The sequence below is a fragment of the Canis lupus genome, chromosome 1, assembly GCF_011100685.1.
Source record: "Canis lupus familiaris isolate Mischka breed German Shepherd chromosome 1, alternate assembly UU_Cfam_GSD_1.0, whole genome shotgun sequence".
In the NCBI taxonomy this organism is placed as follows: Eukaryota; Metazoa; Chordata; class Mammalia; order Carnivora; family Canidae; genus Canis; species Canis lupus.
In genome coordinates, this window is record NC_049222.1 from 119,209,645 (window position 1) to 119,228,619 (window position 18,975).

Below are 18,975 nucleotides of genomic sequence, written 5' to 3' on the forward strand. Positions count from 1 at the left end.
TTACACCATGGACAGGATGTGGGTGCTGGACTCTGTGGCTGGGCCCTGATCGCCCTGGTTGCACTTCAGCTTCCAGGAGCAGCCCGCCCAGGGGTACAGACGGGGCCATCGGCAAAGCATGGATGCTGCAGGCTGGCTGATCTGAGTTCAGATCCCATTCTTCCCAGGGCCCTGCTGGGAAGTTTGGAGCGACTGGTGGAACTTGGTGCTGGTGTCTGTCAATGTATCGGGCTTAAACTAGGTGGCGATTGTGGTCTACCTTGCTTGGAGCTCGCGCACAGTAGGCGCTTGGCTGGGGAAGGCTCCTGCAGGCCCCACAGAGCCCCCCGGACACTGGACTGAGGCTAGCCCACTCGTGGCTGTATAGGTGGAACAGCCCCAGTTGGTTGTGAAAAACACACTGGGGCAAGGCTGTGAGGCCTGAGGTGTGGCATGTTCTGGAATCCTCCTGCCTTTAACGGTCCCCTTGTCAGTACAGCTCATGTCACCTCCAGCCTCAGGATCAGGGATCCTCAAATGCCATGGAAATATGAGAAGGTCTCCCAGAAGAGGTGATGTTTGATTCCCTTCAAAGGGAGATGTCAGAGTCACAGGATGGCCCAAAGCTACTATGCCCGTGTACGACATGAGTGGGTAGCTTGAGATTCCCACGTGTCCTGAGTACCTGCTGTGTGTTCAAGCAGAGAACCAAGTATGAACAGTGTGAAAAGGCAAAAATACTCATTTGTTTTATTTTTTTAAGATTTTATTTATTTATTTGAGATAGAGTGAGACAGAAAGAGAGAGCACAAGCAGGGGGAGGGGCAGAGGAAGAGGGAGAAGCAGACCCCACTGAGCAGGGGGCCCGATGCAGGGCTCCATCCCAGGACTCTGGGATCATAACCTGAGCCGAAGGCAGATGCTTAACTGACTGAGCCACCCAGGTGCCCCTATTTTTATTTTTTTTTAAAGATTTTATTTATTTATTTGAGAGAGAGAGAGAGAGCCAGCACAAGTGGGGGAAGAGGCAGAGGGAGAGGGAGAAGCAGACTCCCGACTGAGCAGGGATCCTGATGCAGGGCTCCGTCCCAGGACCCCCAGGATCACGACATGAGCCCAAGGCAGATGCTTAATCGACTGAGCCACCCAGGCGCCCCAACTCATTTTTTAAAAAATGAGCAAAGAAGAGGAACAGACAATCCACAGAGGAGACATGGAAAATGTCAATTTATTACAGAAATTAATAAAAAGATGCCAAATCTGCCAAATCTGCCAAATCTTAGGGAAAACACAAATTGAATGCATTTGTCGCTCCATCAAAGGAGCAGAAATTTACAAATCTAATGGTATCAGGCACCAGGGAGGGTATCAGGATACTGCCCTCAGATGCTACTGGACCATGCATTCGTGCACCTGCTCTGGGGGGCCTACCCTGCAACCCTGCAGTTTCATTTCTGCCGTATGTCTCCTCCAGAAATATTTATGTGCATGGAGGATCATTGCAGCAGCCCTTATAGCTGCCGAAACCTGCAGGCCCATCAATATCGGAATGCCTAAGTAGACTGAGGCATCTTCACAGCATGGAGTTTTATACAGACATTTTTGAGTTGGACCTACATGTATGCAAATAGATTTCTAAGATGCACCATTGAGTAAAAAACAAAAAAGCCAAGAACAAAAGACAAAAAAAAAAAAAAAAAAAAGCCCTTCAACCATCTGTACAGCCATATATGTAAAGTTCACCGATACCAAGTAATACTCCATAGTTTTTATGGAGTCCCACGTACACTATAAAAGCACAGAAAAAATCAGAGGACAGACAGTTGACCCTTGAACAACACAGGGGTTAGGGACACCGACACCCTCCTGCAGTAGAATGTCCATGTATAACTTTGACTCCCCCAAACTTCCCCAAAGCTTTTGACCCCTAAGAGCCCGCTGTTGACTGTTAAGCTCTACAGCAGGTTAACCTGTGTTTTGTACGCGATCTGTATTATATACTCTATTGTATAAAGTAAGCTAGAGAAAAAGAAAATGTTAAGAAGATCATAAGGAGGAGAAAATACATTTACAGCACTTTTTGAGAAAGAAGTCCGTGGATCCGTGGGCCTGTGTGGTTCAAACCTGTTAATCAAGGGTCAACTGTATACAGGCCGAGAGGTCACCTTAGAGTAGAGAAGATTGAGAAGCAGTCATGGATTATAGGAGTCCAGGGGCACTTGAGCCTTCTGTCTACACAGGAGGTTCTGGAGGCACGTGTGTTAATGTACCCCATGTAGGAGAGAGGAGCTTCTAAAGGAGGCTTGGTCAGGGGCAGGGGGGTGGAACCCACAGTGCAGGTGGGGGCTCTCGGCAGAACACAAGGTGAAAAGCTGAGGGAGCGGCCAAGAAGGAACAGTAGTGAGGGCCTGAGGGGCACGTTACCCTCTGGGGCTTGCCTAGGGGAGAAAGCTGGGGGTGGGGGGCGGGGAGAGTCCGACACACAGACGGGAACCCCAGAGAGGAAGGAAGGTGAAGAGCCCAGGTCCCTATTTCCATCTTGGCCTGGCTTTTTTGGCAGGTTGGAGCGTGACAAACAGACCTGCATTTCTTGATGCTTAAGTCACGAGTTGCAACAACCCAGGTTCCTCCCCACCCCCCTCCTGTCCTCCTTTTAAGCTGGAGATCTGTTTACCTTATTGCTTAGTCTTGATTATTATTGCATAAGGACCCAGAATAAAAAATCAGTGCTCCTGCTGCTGACCGCTCTGAAACCATCGCCCAGAGGAGGGGGACTCTGGTCCTGGGCTGCCCAGCAGGGCAGAAGGCAGCCCACGGCCTTGTGGGTGAGGGCAGGGCCTCTGCTGGGTGATGCTCAGGGGCCCTCAGCTGTGGCGCCTCCGGCCTACGGGGGGTGGTAGTGGTGGAGAGCCTCAGCTGCAGCCACCTGCCCTAAACTTCAGCCTGGGCTCACCATCCGTGCCCAGAGTTAGGCCAGCCAAATGTGCAAAAAAAGAGTAAACCCAAACGTATCTCCTGGGCTCCTTGGGATGTGGGTTTTGGAGTCCAGTCTGACTTCACATCCTCGCCAGGTGCCCCATGACCAGCGCGTACAGCTGTGTGCAACCTCAGATTGGCCATCAGCGTTGCTAGCAACTGAGCACGATAAATGTGTAGAGCCCCCCCTCCATGAATGGCACCCAGTACGTGATGCAGGTGTTTGCAATAATGATGCTAAGACCTTCTGTCTTTCTAAGACCTTTATCAGAACATAAATCTTTAGATACTATGTGGTTTTCAATAGTATATAAATCTATCGTTATTCTGATAGAATAATGTATTCTAGTATTCTAGTTTTTCAGGCATAAGAAAAACTCTATTTTAATTCAGTAACTCTTTTCCATCCTGGATTTCTTAAAGTTGAAGTTTTATTGTTTAGGGAATCTATATGAAGGGATGAGGCCTGAGAAGAGAGATTGCATGCAGCGAGCCGGGATTGAGAAAGGCCAGTAGAGACATCGCTTCCAGGCCTCTAGGGAGGGGTGTTGGGAGAAATACCCGCTCCTCCACCACGTTGGCTGGTCCAGGCAAGATTCTTTTTTTTTTAATATTTTATTTATATATTTATTCATGAGAGACACACAGAGAGAGGCCCAAACACAGGCAGAGGGAGGAGTAGACTTCCCGTGCGAAGCCCGATGTGGGACTCGATTTCTGGACCTCGGGATCACGCCCTGAAGCCAAAGGCAGATGCTCAATCACTGACCAGACAGGATTCTGCTCACCTAGTAGGGCATCCATTCCCCACAGTAAGGCTAAAATCAGAGAGAGGTAGGCGAGGCTCTTGTCTTTGGAAAAATTAAGAAAATGCCAAAATACTCAGTAATCAAAATAAATATTTTAATGTAAATTTATAAAATAAGAATGATGAGGCTCTGGGTGGCTCAGTGGCTCAATATCTGCATTTGGCTGGCTCAGGGCGTGATCCCGAGGTCCTGGGATGGAGTCCCACATCAGGCTCCCTGCAGGAACCTGCTTCTCTCTCTGCCTGTGTCTCTGTGTCTCTCTCTCTGTATGTGTCTCATGAATAAATAAAATCTTTAGAAAATAAAATAAAATAAGAATTAATGAAAAAAATCTCTGCTGAGTAAGATGTCAACACTTCACACCCTGGCTACTAGCCCCATCTTAGAGACCCATCAGCTGCTCTCAGGCTCCTCACATCCCCCTTCCTGGGCTCTCTGGGGCAGCTCTAGGTCTGTCCCGGTCCAGGCAAGGGAGCTGGGAGCTGTGCTCTGTGAACTTGCCCCCCATCAGTGTGGGCACGAGCTGGGAACCCTTCCTGGACAAGTATCTTTCAAGTGTGTGTGTGTGTGTGTGTGTGTGATTTTTTTTTAATTTATTTTTTTCTGGTGACCTCGTTGAGGAAATGAGAAATTTAAACAAAGCCAAGCATGGAAGCAAGGGATAGGAATGTGAGAGTTTACAGTAGAAAGAGCAGATTTGCAAACTGTTCTGAGAAAGCCTTCTACTCACTGTCAGAGCTTTCAGAAAATACCCAAGGGATTGCAAAACCAAGAGCAATTTTTCAGTTTTAAGTACCTTCCCATCCCCCTAACAATGCTGCCGCAATAAAGAAAGGTTCAGGTGTATATCATGTCTGCCCCTGTAGGATCCGAGCATTCTGTACACCTGGCTTGAAAGCTCAGTTGATTTGCTCTCAGACACACACCATTCTCAATAGAGGGCACATCCCTCCTGCCCTGGCTGACGGGGCTGGGTGCCCAGCCGGCGAGGAGGTTTCCACCCAGGAAACCCTACAATCCAGATGTTCGTCTGATGAGGCGCTCCCTTTGCTGGTTAAACCCCTCCCAAAAGAAATGGAATTAGAGGGAGAGAAAAAAAAAAAAGAAAGAAAACAACCCACGAAACTATTTCTGGAAGTTAGAAGTCCTGTCACGAAAACCATTTCTGTTGCAATAAAATATATTTATTTTTTAAAAAGATTTTGTTTATTTATTCATGAGAGACAGAGACACAAGCAGAGGGAGAAGCAGGCTCCCTGCGGGGATCCCGATGCGGGACTCGATCCCAGGACCCTGGGATCATGCTCTGAACCGAAGGCAGATGCTCAACCACTGAGACACCCGGGGGGCCTCGCAGTAAAATATATTTAAACCAAACTAAATGAATGACTACCATCATTCTACCATACGCATTTCTTCTGCTATTTTTGTACGTATTCCTTTAAAAACTAACTCGACAATATTTAGAAAGAGGGCGCGCTGTTTGGGGCCAGTTATTTGCGGTATGTGTCCCAACGCACCGCTGAGGGGCCTCCAATTCTTTCAGGGAGGACCTTGGGGGTGGGTGCTGGGTCAGGGGCAGATGGAGGGAGCTAGGAAGAAGGGCCCCACTTCCAAAAGAAAAGGTAGGACAGGCCGGGAGGTGGGTTTTGTTTCAAGCTTTCAGGCAGACGCTGCTTTTGAAAAACGGATTCTATAATTTGTCATATTAATGATATTCTTTAAATCATTACTAAGCATGCCATATAAGTGAACAATAAGGTACGATCCTTTTTGTCCTTCCCTTTATCTGTAGACTTGACTGTGGACTCCCTCTGTTTTCGGCACCTTGGTTTTGTTGTTCTGCCAGAAAGTAACTTTTCTGTTCAACAGTATATTAATGCAGAATAGAAATAAAGATGCTTTAAAAAATTCTTTCAAGCACAAAAAGCGATGGTTTTCAACAGATAATTTTACATATTTACATATTTTACCTTAAGCATTTTGTAGTCTCTGCCTACTGGTGAATGGATCAGATTTTTACACTCTTTCAAAATGAACCAGTTTGGCTTCTAAGCCATTGCAAAGGACAGAAATGAATTCTAACTTTTTTTTCACTTCGTTTTCGCATCTTCACATTTCCTTATTTCACATGGTTTAAAATAAAAATGCCTCCAGCATTATTTTTCCTTTCTCAAGAGCAAAGTGAATGTGACTTTTCGGAGGGGTCACAGGATGCCCGGGAGGCCTGTGGGTGTTGTTGGACCGTTGCCTGCTTTCAGCTTGACTGAAGGGCTTGTCAGAGTTTTCATCTCCTAAGAAACGAGCCCCCGGCACTGGCCAGAAGCAGGAGAAGGCAGCAGTCGGAGTCCCACGCTGGTTCTTTCCCACTGACATCAAATCCTGAGGTTTTAAAATTAATCCCGCACAAAGACAGCCCTTCATTGTGGTGCCTATTTGAAATCAGACCAGCAATAATGACCTTTCTAAGATGTCTCGTCGCTAAGATAGCCCCCTGTTGAAGCTGAAAGGCTGCCGCGGGAGCCCCCCGGAGTGGGTGAGCCGCCCCGGGGGACCCCGGTCAAGGTGACCGCCCGGCCGGGCCCTGCCCGGCAGGAAGTGGCCGCTGGCCCAGATGGCCAGACTGCCGCGGGCCACCCAGCCCCGGTGACCCGGAGCCACCGCGGCCTCCTAGGTCTGAGCTGCTGACCGCTCCCCAGCTGGGAACCGCTGGTCACCTCCGGGTCACACGGATTCCTTGAGTTCTAACCAGGGTTTTCGGTAATACGGGGAACTAGAGACGTAAAGGGACCAGTCCTGATCATGAGGCAGAAAAGCCAAGAGGGTCATCCCTCCAAGGACATGCAGCCCCACCAAGGGAGGGCACAGAAGGGGAACGGGGTGGTCCTGTGCAGAGCCACCTCCTCGAGTCCCCGCCCCCCCCTTGTCATGCTCATTTTGCACGGGCACTTTTCTTCCCCTTGGCTCTCTGCCTCGCCGGGAACGTGGCTGCGGTGGGGTGCGGCCAAGAGGGCCCGCCCTGGGGGATCGCGGCCACCCCTCGGCTGGGCACCCGGCCCTCGCCCGCCGTCTCTGCGGTGCCCGCGGGCTGGCTCTGCACACGGCCACCAAGACAACACTTCTCGGGGACAGCCAACATGACCGGCAACGTCCCCGCACGTTAGTAGTAACCGAGGAGCCTTTAGAGCGAATGTGGCTTGAATGTGACCCTCTTACCGGACTAGACCGGAATAACAATTTTGTTATTCTCTATAACCTCCTTGCTACTAAATAATTAGATATTGTAATCACTTCCATCAGCGACTCCGTGCGAGGCCCTGGTTCAGTTCAAACGGCCATCGGGTCCCCACGCCGGCTTGTGGGTCGGGGCCTTCAGAAATAGAGAGGGCCCCGGTGCGCGTCTGGAGAGCAGGGGAGCGGCGGCTATATTTTCCTCCTGTTCTTCTTGGGAGGATTTCCGCCGTGTTGGGTTTTGAGATTCCAAGTAGAGCGTCCCCTGCAAAGGTTTTTTTTTTTTTTTTTTTTTTTTTTTTTTATCTCATCAGAGCTGCTTCTTTTAACCCTCGGCAGTGGTTTTGAAGAGGAGAGGCGTGCGAAGGACGGTCTGAGTATTTGGTAAACAAGGAGGGCTGGTGTCTCTCCAGAGGACACACTCTGTGTAGCTCGGTGGGCTCTGGCTCAAGCTCCCTTCTCCACCCCGGGTGCCTGGGGCAGGTGCCCGGCTGGCCTTTTGCGCTGGGACCGGGAGAGGGGCTGCCCCCGTCTCCCGTTTTCCTACATTTCACCTCTGTGGGGCCGCGGGATCAGAAGCTCGCAAGGAAAACCGATGCCCTTTTCCCGCAGTGAAATTAACCAGAATCACGTGGAAAACAATCCCAGCCTCGTAGGAAAGAGGAGCCATTAAAATGCGCCCTGAGCGATGGGCTGCACCCAATCTTGCAGCCTGGCGCTCAGCGGCAGCAGACAGGAGGCTGCTCCCCGGGATGGAGGGAGCCTTGTTGTAGTGCCACAATTAAAATCAGCTCCTCTGCCAAAAAATAAAAGGGAGGAGGGAAGAAGCAAAACATCAAAGCCAGATTGAAATGTGTAGTTAGTAATAAGAGTGGTCTCCTCTTGAACCAAAGCCTGCAGCGATTCGCGGCCCCCTTGTTAATGAGAAATTTTGACCTCTGGTTTGTAAGTTAAACTTGTAATCCCAGCTAATGAAGTAAATCACTTCCAACTTGAGTCTGTTGTTCCCCGTCTGCTCTGCACACTGGGTCTGAGAGTGAGGATCCGGGTCCGCACACACGGATGGAGGGGAAATAGAATTATTCGCGCGGTGAGGATGTGCCTGCGGTCAGCGCTGCAGGCACGGGCTCGTGGACTGTCCCCTGTTTTTATTGCCAGCTGGGCACCGACAGGAGACAGAGTCCCCCTCGACTCTGTCGGGTTGGACGGGCCGGGACCGAGTGGCAGGGTGTGGGGAGGCGAGCCGGGCCCCCCACCCACCCCTGCACCGCATTTCTTCATTTCTTGAGCAAATAGAGGCACGTCTGACTCAGCTGCGGGCGGGCATCCGAGCACCCAGGCCGGTGCCTTGCGAGTCGGGGACGTCGAGGTGTATTTGCTGAAGCGATCCTGCGGGGTGCAGGAGAGATCCCGTGGGTGCTTTGGGGCTTGGGGTGGAGGGAAGAGAAATCTCCGATGAGGAATGGGAGTCCCCGAGAACCCGGGCTGCAGAGCCTGACTTCCGGCTGCACCGAGCATCCGTGGAAGAAAAGCCATTGTGTGCAACTGGATGCAGCTGGGACGCTAAGGGCCTTTCTTCTCATAGTGACAGATGATCGCTGAGAGAAACAGGCTAAAAAATTACCCTGTTTTAATTGCGTGAGGGCAAAAGTAGGCATTAGGCTATTGTTTCATCTGAAAGGGATTTCACTGAGACGGCTGTTGACATTCTGGTTAACACTCGGAGGGCCCAATTTTTATTAGATTCCGTGACAGATCACGTTCTCTCCCTCCCGGCTAGTCTAAATTCTCCCCAAATTTTCCAGATTATTTTGTAAATTCTCTCGGCTTCTGATTGGGCAACAGAGGCAGCAGTTCTCTGCCAGGACACGACTCAGCCACACAGTATGGTGCCGACCTGGGGGCAGTTGCTGGGGGCACGAGCCGAATCTTCTGGTCTCTGGGCGGCAGCAGTATCCCTCCCGGGATGCGGAGGATGTCTTTTCTGGAGCTCAGGCCACCTGCCTCCCTCCAAGGCCGACCTTGCCCGTGGGGGGCGGGAGGGGGGTGGCAGCCCCTGGAACCTACTGGGACCTCCAGGAATCAGTGGGAGTCCCCAAGGGGCACGGGTGGGCATTGCCCACCCTTTCTGCGCACGGCATCTTTTTTTTTTTTTTTAATATTTTTTTCTTTATTTATTTATGATAGTCACACAGAGAGAGAGAGAGAAAGAGAGGCAGAGACACAGGCAGAGGGAGAAGCAGGCTCCATGCACCGGGAGCCCGACGTGGGATTCGATCCTGGGTCTCCAGGATCGCGCCCTGGGCCAAAGGCAGGCGCCAAACCGCTGCGCCACCCAGGGATCCCAGCGCACGGCATCTTTGTGACAAAGTCCCACAGCTCTTGTTCAGAAAACGTGGGCAAGCTGGCCCTCTCTTTCCTTTTTTTAATTTTTATTTATTTATGATAGTCACAGAGAGAGAGAGAGAGAGAGAGAGAGAGAGAGAGAGAGAGGCAGAGACACAGGCAGAGGGAGAAGCAGGCTCCATGCACCGGGAGCCCGACGTGGGATTCGATCCCGGGTCTCCAGGATCGCGCCCTGGGCCAAAGGCAGGCACCAAACCGCTGCGCCACCCAGGGATCCCTCTTTCCTTCTCTCTTATATCGGACGCCCTCATCCATCTCATATTCCTTGGCAGGTACTAGCCTAAAAGTTTCTGGAATCCTCTTCAAGCTCCCTCGGCCTAAGGACAGAGTTTGGGAGGGAGGACGTTTTTAAACCGGTGACTTTTGTTATTTCTGTTGGAGGACACTCAGTCCTTGGTCTCCTTGTGTCTCTCTGGTTTTTCATTAGCCAAAGCGAAGCATTTGGGCATTTGTCCTGTTTGTATGACCCCGCGGAGAGCTCTGGGGTGCCTCCCCAGGTAGAAAAAGTCACTGACCAGTGTCTGAAATCCGAGGACGTCTGGGGCCTGAGGCTGGGCATTTAGATCGACTACAAACAACAGCACATTATACGTAAAGTGATTTGAATAATCTAATTTTTCCTCTAAATTTGAGCATGAATAAAATGTTAATTTCGTCAACAAGTGGAGAAAATGCCACAGTGAATGTGTTCTCAGATGGTGTACCTGGTATGCGGAGAAGCCTGTCGAGAGGGGCCGTGAACATAATCATGGTTTATTAGCTGCACTGGCTTTTTCCTTTGTTTCTTTTCATTTAATTCAAAGTGAAACAACTCAGCATGCAAAACTAAAATTAGCTGGAAAAAAAAGGTGTAAGTGAATAAACAGGCAGATCCATTAGAGTCGATGGGTTATCGGATCCCTTGCCACTCCTCAGACAGCGGCCTATTAAAAGTGGTAATGTCCGCTGCTGGCGATGCCCCCGGCAAAGAGAGAAGGCCGAGGCAGGGCCTATTTCACATGCATCAGACACAAGAATTAAATAGACCAATGTTCCCTAAAAGACTGAAGTACATCTCTTTCTGACGTTCATCTCAGGCAAAAATTCATTGATCTCAGTATGTCCCTTGGCAATTATAAAATATTAAATCCAAGTCACACTTTTCTAGTTGGCTTAATTTTTTTCTCTTTTCACAGCTTTCTATTTGATCAATTTTAACAAGTTAGGAATAGCATCTAATAATAAAAAGTGCAGAGTTTAAAAGTTTGTTCTTTTGACATTCTTTCCTTTTTATTTTGTTTTGGATGCGCATTAACTTTGTGTGACGCGAGATGACTTGAATAGGATGTTAACGGACAGAAAGAATGTGAGCGAGCCAGAAGGTTCTTTATTGAGGATGATCTTCATTAAGAGGCACCCAATGATAAGGACAGCCTGATTTAAAGTTGGTTTTTTTTTTTTTTGTTTTTGTTTTTTTAGCACATGCCCAAACCGCCTCCTTATTGTTTTGTACTCATTAATGCTCCTTATTCCAAAATTACCATGTGGTTTGAGCTGGGAGTATCTGGTAGGGCTAGAGGTTTGAGTGTGTTCCACTGAGATTTACAAAAGATGCATATCCCTTTCCCCATTTTTATGCATATGTAATTTTTTAGCGTTTGATGTTTGTTAATTCGGAATATAACATAAATGCTAGCACAGACACACATGATAAAAATGCAGAAATTTGGGAGCCCACTTTCATTTGAATATTAACACGGGAATTATTTGGGGGAAAACATTGCATAATAGTAATTTTCGTTTCGCCTTGCCATAAACTAGGAGAGCATTCTCTCAAATTTCTAAATTAATTTTTAAAATATATAGAATCAATGTGCTCGCTTCCGCAGGACATACACTAAAATATATAGAACCATTTTACGTGAAATCACGAACACTTCTGACATAAAATCTGTAATGATTTTCGTATGTGAAAAGTCATTCAATAATTGCCCGCCCAGGTACCAGATCTTTTAGTACATGTTTTGTTTACATTCTTTCATTTAACTCTTACCACAAACCCATAGAAGGTCATGGTCTCATCCCCACTTTGCAGATGAGGAGATCCAAGGGTTTCAAGATCATCCAGAAACTTCCCTCTCTGGCTAGCCAGGCCATCCTTTGGGGGTTTTGTACAGCGGGATCAGAAAGAAAGGGAAAGAGAGAGAAAGTCAGGGTCAAGAGGGGGAGAGGCCTGGGAGACAGTATTTGGGGGGTGCAGGAAAATGCACCAGGAGAGAAGCCAGAGAGAAAGAAGCAGGAGGAAAGAGACGGATTTCAAAATCGGTGTTGTGGCCTATGCATCTCCTAGCGACTGTTTGAAAAATGTCAGGACTGAAGTTGGCTGAGTTTGAAATGACAACTGACCTCAAACAACACGGATTTGAACTCCGCAGATCCAACTGTGCATGGACATCTCTTTCCAATAAATACAGTACAGTGCTGTAACTGTGTTTTTTCTTCCTTACGGTTTTCTTAATAACATTTTCTTTTCTCTAGCTCACCTTATGGTAAGAATATAGCATATAATACAGACAGCAGGGCAGCCCCGGTGGCTCAGCAGTTTAGCGCCGCCCTCGGCCCAGGGCGTGATCCTGGAGACCCAGGATCAAGTCCCACGTCGGGCTCCCTGCATGGAGCCTGCTTCTCCCTCTGCCTGTGCCTATGCCTCTCTCTCTCTCTGTGTGTGTCTCTCATGAATAAATAAATAAAATCTTTTAAAAAAATACAGACAGCATACGAAATATGTGTTATGTGATGCTTATGTTATTGTTAAGACTTCCAGTCAATAGCGGACCATTAGTAGCTAAGGTTTGAAAGAGTCAAAAGTTATACCCAGATTTGTGACTGCATCCAGGAGGTCAGCACCCCAATAACTCCCATGTCATTCAAGGGTCAACTCTACATGTCAGTTGGTGGATTGTGTTCCTTTGTCAGAGATGCTGCCCTAAGCCTGCACCACATGGGTGATGGCTTTACAAGCACACGGTTGTTTTGAACGGCAAATTGCTAACAACATTTCCAAGAGAATTCAGAATAGGAGTGGGGCACAGGGACAAGACAGCTCCAAGCCCGGTGGCATCTGTGCTCCAAGTAGGCTTCTTTTTATTTTATTTTTTTAAGATTTTATTTATTTATTCATGAGAAACACACAGAGAGAGAGGCAGAGACACATGCTAAGAGAGAAGCAGGCTCCATGCAGAGAGCCCGACGTGGGACTCAGTCCTGAGACTCCAAGATCACACCCTGGGCCGAAGGCAGGCACTCAACTGCTGAGCCACCCAGGCGTCCCTCCAAGTAGGCTTCTGATGCAGAATTTTTGGGAGTCTCTTTGTGGCTGCCCACGTCACTGTCCTCCTATTCCTGTTTTTCCTATGTGCCTTTCCTCCACTTCCATCTCTCTCACCATGCCATGATCATGAATCGCATTTTCCTCTCTGAGAGGAGAAGAGACTTGACCGCTTGAGGAGAGGATTAATGATTGAGGGGCCCACAGTACTCTGTGAGCCACGTCTCATAGTGGTCCAAGCAACATGGGGGCCAGCTGAGTGTGCAACCGTGGTGGCTCACCCATCTCTGGGTCTCCCAGAGCGATGCCCCCTCTCTGAGTCTCCATCCCCCTTGAAGGTCTTCCCTCATATGCATGCTGGGACCTTGTATCGCTCCAGCATCTAGAACCTGGCCAGACATGGAATAAGTGTCTGAGGAGGATCTGTTGAACAGAAGGATGGATGGATGGATGAATGGACGGATAGATGGATGGATGGATACATGGATGGATGGATGGATGGATGGAAGGACAGACAGTCTGGAGGATGGTTGAGAGGATCTCATAAACTCACACCAGAAACTGAACATTATCCCTACAAGGAGCATCAGCATTGTTGAGAAACCAAAGGTTGCTACACACAAAGAAATGTGACCCAAACTGGGGTTTCTCAGGGTGTGCTCCTTAGACCACTCGGTGCTGATCTGCTGGAGGTAGAGTGGAAACTCCTACCTATATGTCTGCAGCTGAGACCTCCTTTCTGCTTTCTGTACCACCTGCTGTTGACCGGGCTAACACAGACCCAGGCTCTAGCCCAGCCTCCTGGCCATGAGGAGCCCTCCCTGCCACCAGGACTCTCTCAGTAGCAGACATACTTACCCTGGGACCAGGGTGGACTTTGCGGTTTTGCCCCACCTCCCACGCTGCCCACATTAAACTCTCTGGGTCCCAGGAACCTTGTGTGGTTAGATGCCCAGCTCCTATACTATAAGCTTGTCCTATTCCCCCAAAGGAGGGAGCCTAGACCTTCCCTCTGAGATTTCATCCCCTCTGGAAGGGGTTCTTGGAATATAGCAGCTGTTGGTGGGGGTTAACCAAGCTGTTTCTTCTTAGGTGGAGCCTCAGTTATGTCATCTGGAAAATGGGAGTAAAAATAACCTCCTTGCCTCACTCGGAGGCTGCTTCACACCTCATCGACGTGAGAGCCCTTTGCAAGTCTCAAAATGTACAAAAGTGAAGCGTCCGTGCACATTTTAACCTTGAATCTTGAAGTGTATTTTGGGTGATTTCCTTCCATTAGTGGAGCTGGGGAAAGGCTCTCTCTCTCCCCAGAGCTGAACCCCTGGGTGCCTTCAGCGGGGAAGCAGTACCTCCCGGAGATGAATGTGTAGTGAAGTTTTGCACAGGCTTTGTGAACTGCAGTATCTGCCCACCTCTCTGTTCTCCACTTTCAATGTCTGGGTCTCTTGTTATATTAGGAATGTGACCTGGTTTGTGATCGTTGCACCCATGTACCCGTGAAAGACAGCAGCGGCCAGTGTGGACGAACTGGCTGTTTTGGATGTGGATGCATGCCTCTGTGTGTGTGTGTGTGTGTGTGTGTGTGTGTGTGTGTGTAATGTATATTCGAGGTAGGCAAATGGTTTACACATCCCCCAGTCCATGTTAACATGATGTTCTTTCCTGAACATAACATGTTTCTGAAAATCCCCAAATCCTTCACTCGGAAACCCAACAGGATCGTGATTAAAGTGGTTCTGTTTAAAGAACACTTGGGTGAACTTTATCTCCTTTTAACGATATCCTCATTTTAAAGGTCACGGCATTGAGCTCGCCAGAGCAGTGACCCAAGAATAACCTCTGTCTGCTACCTGCATCTCTGATCCGTGGTCTTAGCATTCGGAAATGCTCCTTCCCTGCGAGTTTCAGCAGCTAAATAAGTTGCAGCCCCTTCAGCTATACTCATAAAAATTTGCTTCCAGACAACAGGGTCTGTTTATTGTGTAATAATCGAAATGGCACTAAATTGCAGTGATTGCCGAACACTTAGGAATTGTGTTAATCTCTTAAGTGCTAAGCGGTTTTCTGTCGTTCCCCGCTCAGATGTTCAGGTGGATGTGTTTCTGTCACTTTGCGTCCCTCGGTCACAGTCACGGGGGAATGAAGTGTCCTCAAGCCTGGTTCCTGTCCAGCCGGCTGGCTGGGCCCTGCTCGCATGGTGCTAAGCAGCAGAAGAGCGTCCTGCCCAGGCCTGGGGCAGAGGCGGTAAGCTGCCCCTCCCCGAGTGGGGGGACCCCCCCCCCCCGCCCGAGAGGCTGGATCGGTTGCTCTTGGCTTCACCTGGTCCCACTTGTGTCCCCTGGCTTTGGCTGTGCCGTTTGTGGGTCTTCTGATAATTGCTTTATAGCTTGGCTGGAGAATAGGGTCTTGAAAAAGTAGGGGTGGGGTGGGGTGGGATGGGGTGGGGTGGGAGGCAGCCGGCCTTCCTGCAGGAGCCGCCACCTCTGAGAAGTTGCTCCTGGCCTGGCTGCGGACCCCGCTGCCCTGCAGGAGGCCGGGCGGCCCTGGCCTTGGCCTCCGCCTCCCTGGGCCCTGGCTGCGCTGCTGCTGCGCGGCGGGCCCGGGAAGGAAGAGTTAACCAGAAATGGAGCGGCGCTGCTCCGGGGCAAGCAGCCTCGCTGCAGAACAGAGCAGCGTTCGTGCAAAGGCAAGTCATTTCCCGAAACACTGCAGACACACGGCCTCGGGCAGCCTAAAACCTTTGGAGACCAAAATGGCTCGCAGGGGTTGGAAGTAATAAGGTGTTTTTCCCTTCTTTCTCCTTCACTGAAATTCTGCGAGGTTGCTCTGCCTTGCTGGGGAACAATGGTGCTGTTTTTGTGTTTTCTATGGGTATTAAGATCCATTACGCTGTGACATTTTTAAGATTGGTTATCCTGTAGTTTGGTGTTAAATTGAAGTTGTTTGTTTTGAATTTAATTCTTTCATTTTTCAAATGGAAAAAGGCAGCTCTGGGGTGCGGTGAGGCTGGCTCACTGGAGTGTGCCTGCACTCCTTCTGGAGCCGGCCTTTTTGCCATACCCGGACCTCGGCAGCATTTGCCATGCAGGAACATGACCTATTTCTCTATTGGAAAGTCTGCGAGAATCCTTGGGGATGACTTCCAGGACTGGGAACGAGGGGTCTTCTCCATTGTATCTGGAGAGAAACAGGATACGAGCCGGTTTTTAACAGAATGTTCTACATCCAATCTGTTATGCCTAATGCAGCCTGCATATAATTATTACTACTCTCTGTTGACAACAGCAGCAAAATCAGCTTCCATCCCACAAATGACCCAGCAGCAGTGGGCCAGCAGCCTCCGAAATGACATCTGTTAACTCTTTGTCAAATGTCCTCTCGTTGTCCCCTTCTCAGAAACAGCTCTGTGGTTAATTACGACCTGAGCATATGACACAGTCTTTGGAGGGGGAGAGGACAACTTAGGGCGGGGAGAAATCTAGCTCCAAGAGGAAGAAGAAGAAGAAGAAAGGGAAAAAAAAAAAGCTCTAGCAAATCGTTTTAAAATAAACATTCATCTGTAGCACCAGAATAAGTTGTTGGAATATGTTTTGATTAAGTCCCAAGATTACAGGGTTACTGTATAGCATTGTGTCCAGAGGCCCGGCCCTTGGTGGAAAAAAGATTCACATCAAATTCTTGTCAAACCATAAAAAAGTTTCCATCAGAGAGAGGCACATGGGCAGCCTCGGTGACTGTGAGCCGGGGACCTGGCACACACGGCGGTGCCTGCACTGATCGGCTTTGTGAACGGTGAAAGGCCGTTTCATCTTAAAGATTTTGTTTATTATTTATTTATTCATGAGAGACACACAGAGAGAGACAGAGAGAGAGAGAATGAGGGAGAGAGAGAGAGGCAGAGACACAGGCAGAGGGAGAAGCAGGCTCCACGCAGGGAGCCCGATGTGGGACTCGATCCCGGGTCTCCAGGATCATACCCTGGGCTGAAGGCGGCGCTAAACCGCTGCGCCATCGGGCTGCCTGGCCCTTTCATCTTAATTGGTCACTGGAACCTGGAAAGGCCAATCTGATAAATCAAAATTTAGGCTCAGCCCCAGCGAAGGAGGTAAAGTGACGTCTAAGACCTGCCGCCTGAGGTCTGTGTGCTGCTGGATTTCCTCCCCGGAGCCCGTGCGTCGTGGCTGCGTGCCAGTACTGAACCTGGCCTAAACTGGGCCTTCCTTGCTTTTTCGCCTCCTGTGAGGTGATCACGCTCAAAGGGGCCGGGTCCTCGGCCTTCTCTTCAGATCCGTATGCGGGTGCGGGGCTGAACACGTGTGGATCTAGCGCTCTGGATCTCTGGGTGCTCTGCTTGCCCGTGGCCCTGGGTTCTTGCTCACAGTCTCCACCGTGATAGCTCACCCGCCTCTCTGCGTAGGGGTCCCCTCAAAGGATTGGCCAGGGAAAGGCTTGAGCCAACCTCCCGACAGAACCCGAGCAGCTCAAGTCTGGCCTGGACAGCAGTCTTTGCAAAACGCAGAGTGGCCTCCCTACATTTGCTCATCTGGGAAGGGCCCTAAGGGGAGGCCTCCGTGCCTTGGGACAGGTGGAGGTGTTCCAGGCCCTTCCAGCCTTGAGGAAGCTCCTGAGAGATGCATTCTGGCTCCGGGCTGAACCTCTGTCTAGAGATCGAGAGGAGTGGCTGGTAGCCTGGGAGATTTCAAAGCTTTCAACGTTAGACCCAGGGAGCCCTGCCCTGCCTATGGCGTAGGGGACCCCCAGGAGGGTGCCCGGTCACAGGCATAAACAGGGACCACTGGTCACAGCCATGAACAAGAACTGCCCTCCAGGGGCACCTGGGTGGCTCAGCCGTTGAGCATCTGCCTTCGGCTCAGGGCGTGATCCTGGGGTCCTGGGATCGGGCTCCCTGCATGGAGGCTGCTTCTCCCTCTGCCTGTGTCTCTGCCTCTCTCTCTGTGTCTCTCACAAATAAGTAAATAAAATCCTTAAAAAAGAAAAAAAGGAACTGTCCTCCAGTCTGTGGACAGTAAATGCAAACCCAGTTCATGCTGACATTCCGAGCTATCACTTCCATTTCTCTTGCTGTTTCTGATAGAGACACTTCTGTACATTTCCAAAAACCCTATAATGGGTCCCAATCCCTTCTTTCCAGCAGCACCCTTTGAGATGCCACCCCAGATGGGTTCCGCTGGCCCTTCCCCGCCACCGAGGGGTCAACTCTTGGAAGCCGCAAGGGCAAGAGGGGTCCCCGAGGGTCGCAGACCTGAGCTGCTTACGTGAACGCTCGCTCCAGCACTGACTCAGACATCGGTTTCTCCATCTGATAAAGTGCCTTTGCTCGGAAGCCAGGCCGAGACCAAGAGGACGGCGAGTTTCACTGTAGACGGAGCCACCCTGGAGGTGACAAGCATGGGGAAGGACGATCACCTCCTTGCGAATTAATTCACCAAGAACTTTGACGCGTAAGCCACCACGAAGGCGCGCCGTCTTGACTCAGAGTGAGACATTCAGCTGTGCCCTTCGGTGCTGCGCCTCCAATCCCGGTCGTGAATAAACATCTGTAGGAGATTGGTTTTATTTTCCGAGTTTTGGCAATCGGTTCCTCCAAATAATATAATTACGTTCAAAATAAGTTATGGGACGGGAGCAGAGTTTGTGGAGAGTATTGAAATGAGCGCGCTGGCTTTGTTCCCTGCTGGCTCTCGGCCAGCGAGGTGGGGCTGCAAGACCAGTTTCCAAAACCCATCACGCCGATCACGCGCACCAGACGTGCAGGCCAGATCGTCTGTGGTCTCGTGCCCCATTGCGGAGCCCTGGGCCTGGCTTCTCCCCGGTTTGGGTCCTGCAGGCAGCACCTCCCCCATGTGATTGGATGAACTCCCTCTTGTCACCTCCGCTTGCTTCAGAGTTTTGAGCCCCCCGGGAAAGGGGGTCGAAGGCTCCGCATGCCAGGCCCCGTCCCTACCCCGTGCCCACCCGCCTCCTCCTCTTTCCATCCCGCCAGCTTTGGGCAGTTGCAGGAAGCAGGCCACAGATGCCACCTTGCCAGCCTCCCTTCTCAGGACACTCCCTCCTGCCTGCCCCGGACACAGGTGGGGCGGGAGGACTCGCTTTAGGAGGGTCCCTGAAAGGTGGGTCAGGGCCAGTCCCGAGGCCCGAGCCCTCCCCTGCCACCTCCACGAGGCCGAGGGCTCAGGCCCTGAAGTTTCCTTTTAGACTCTGTCCTGGGGATGCACATGTGGGTTAAATTAGAGCAATATGTTTTTC

General features: G+C 50.2%; 1 long non-coding RNA gene across 1 annotated transcript; it reads left to right on the forward strand.

The window, feature by feature from the left end:
• Positions 1 to 14,759: 14,759 nt before the first annotated feature.
• On the forward strand, positions 14,760 to 18,285 carry LOC111098310. Its single transcript, XR_005354787.1, has 2 exons — positions 14,760 to 14,952; positions 17,864 to 18,285. It is a non-coding gene; the product is annotated as an uncharacterized LOC111098310 (long non-coding RNA).
• The last annotated feature ends 690 nt before the right edge of the window (positions 18,286 to 18,975 follow it).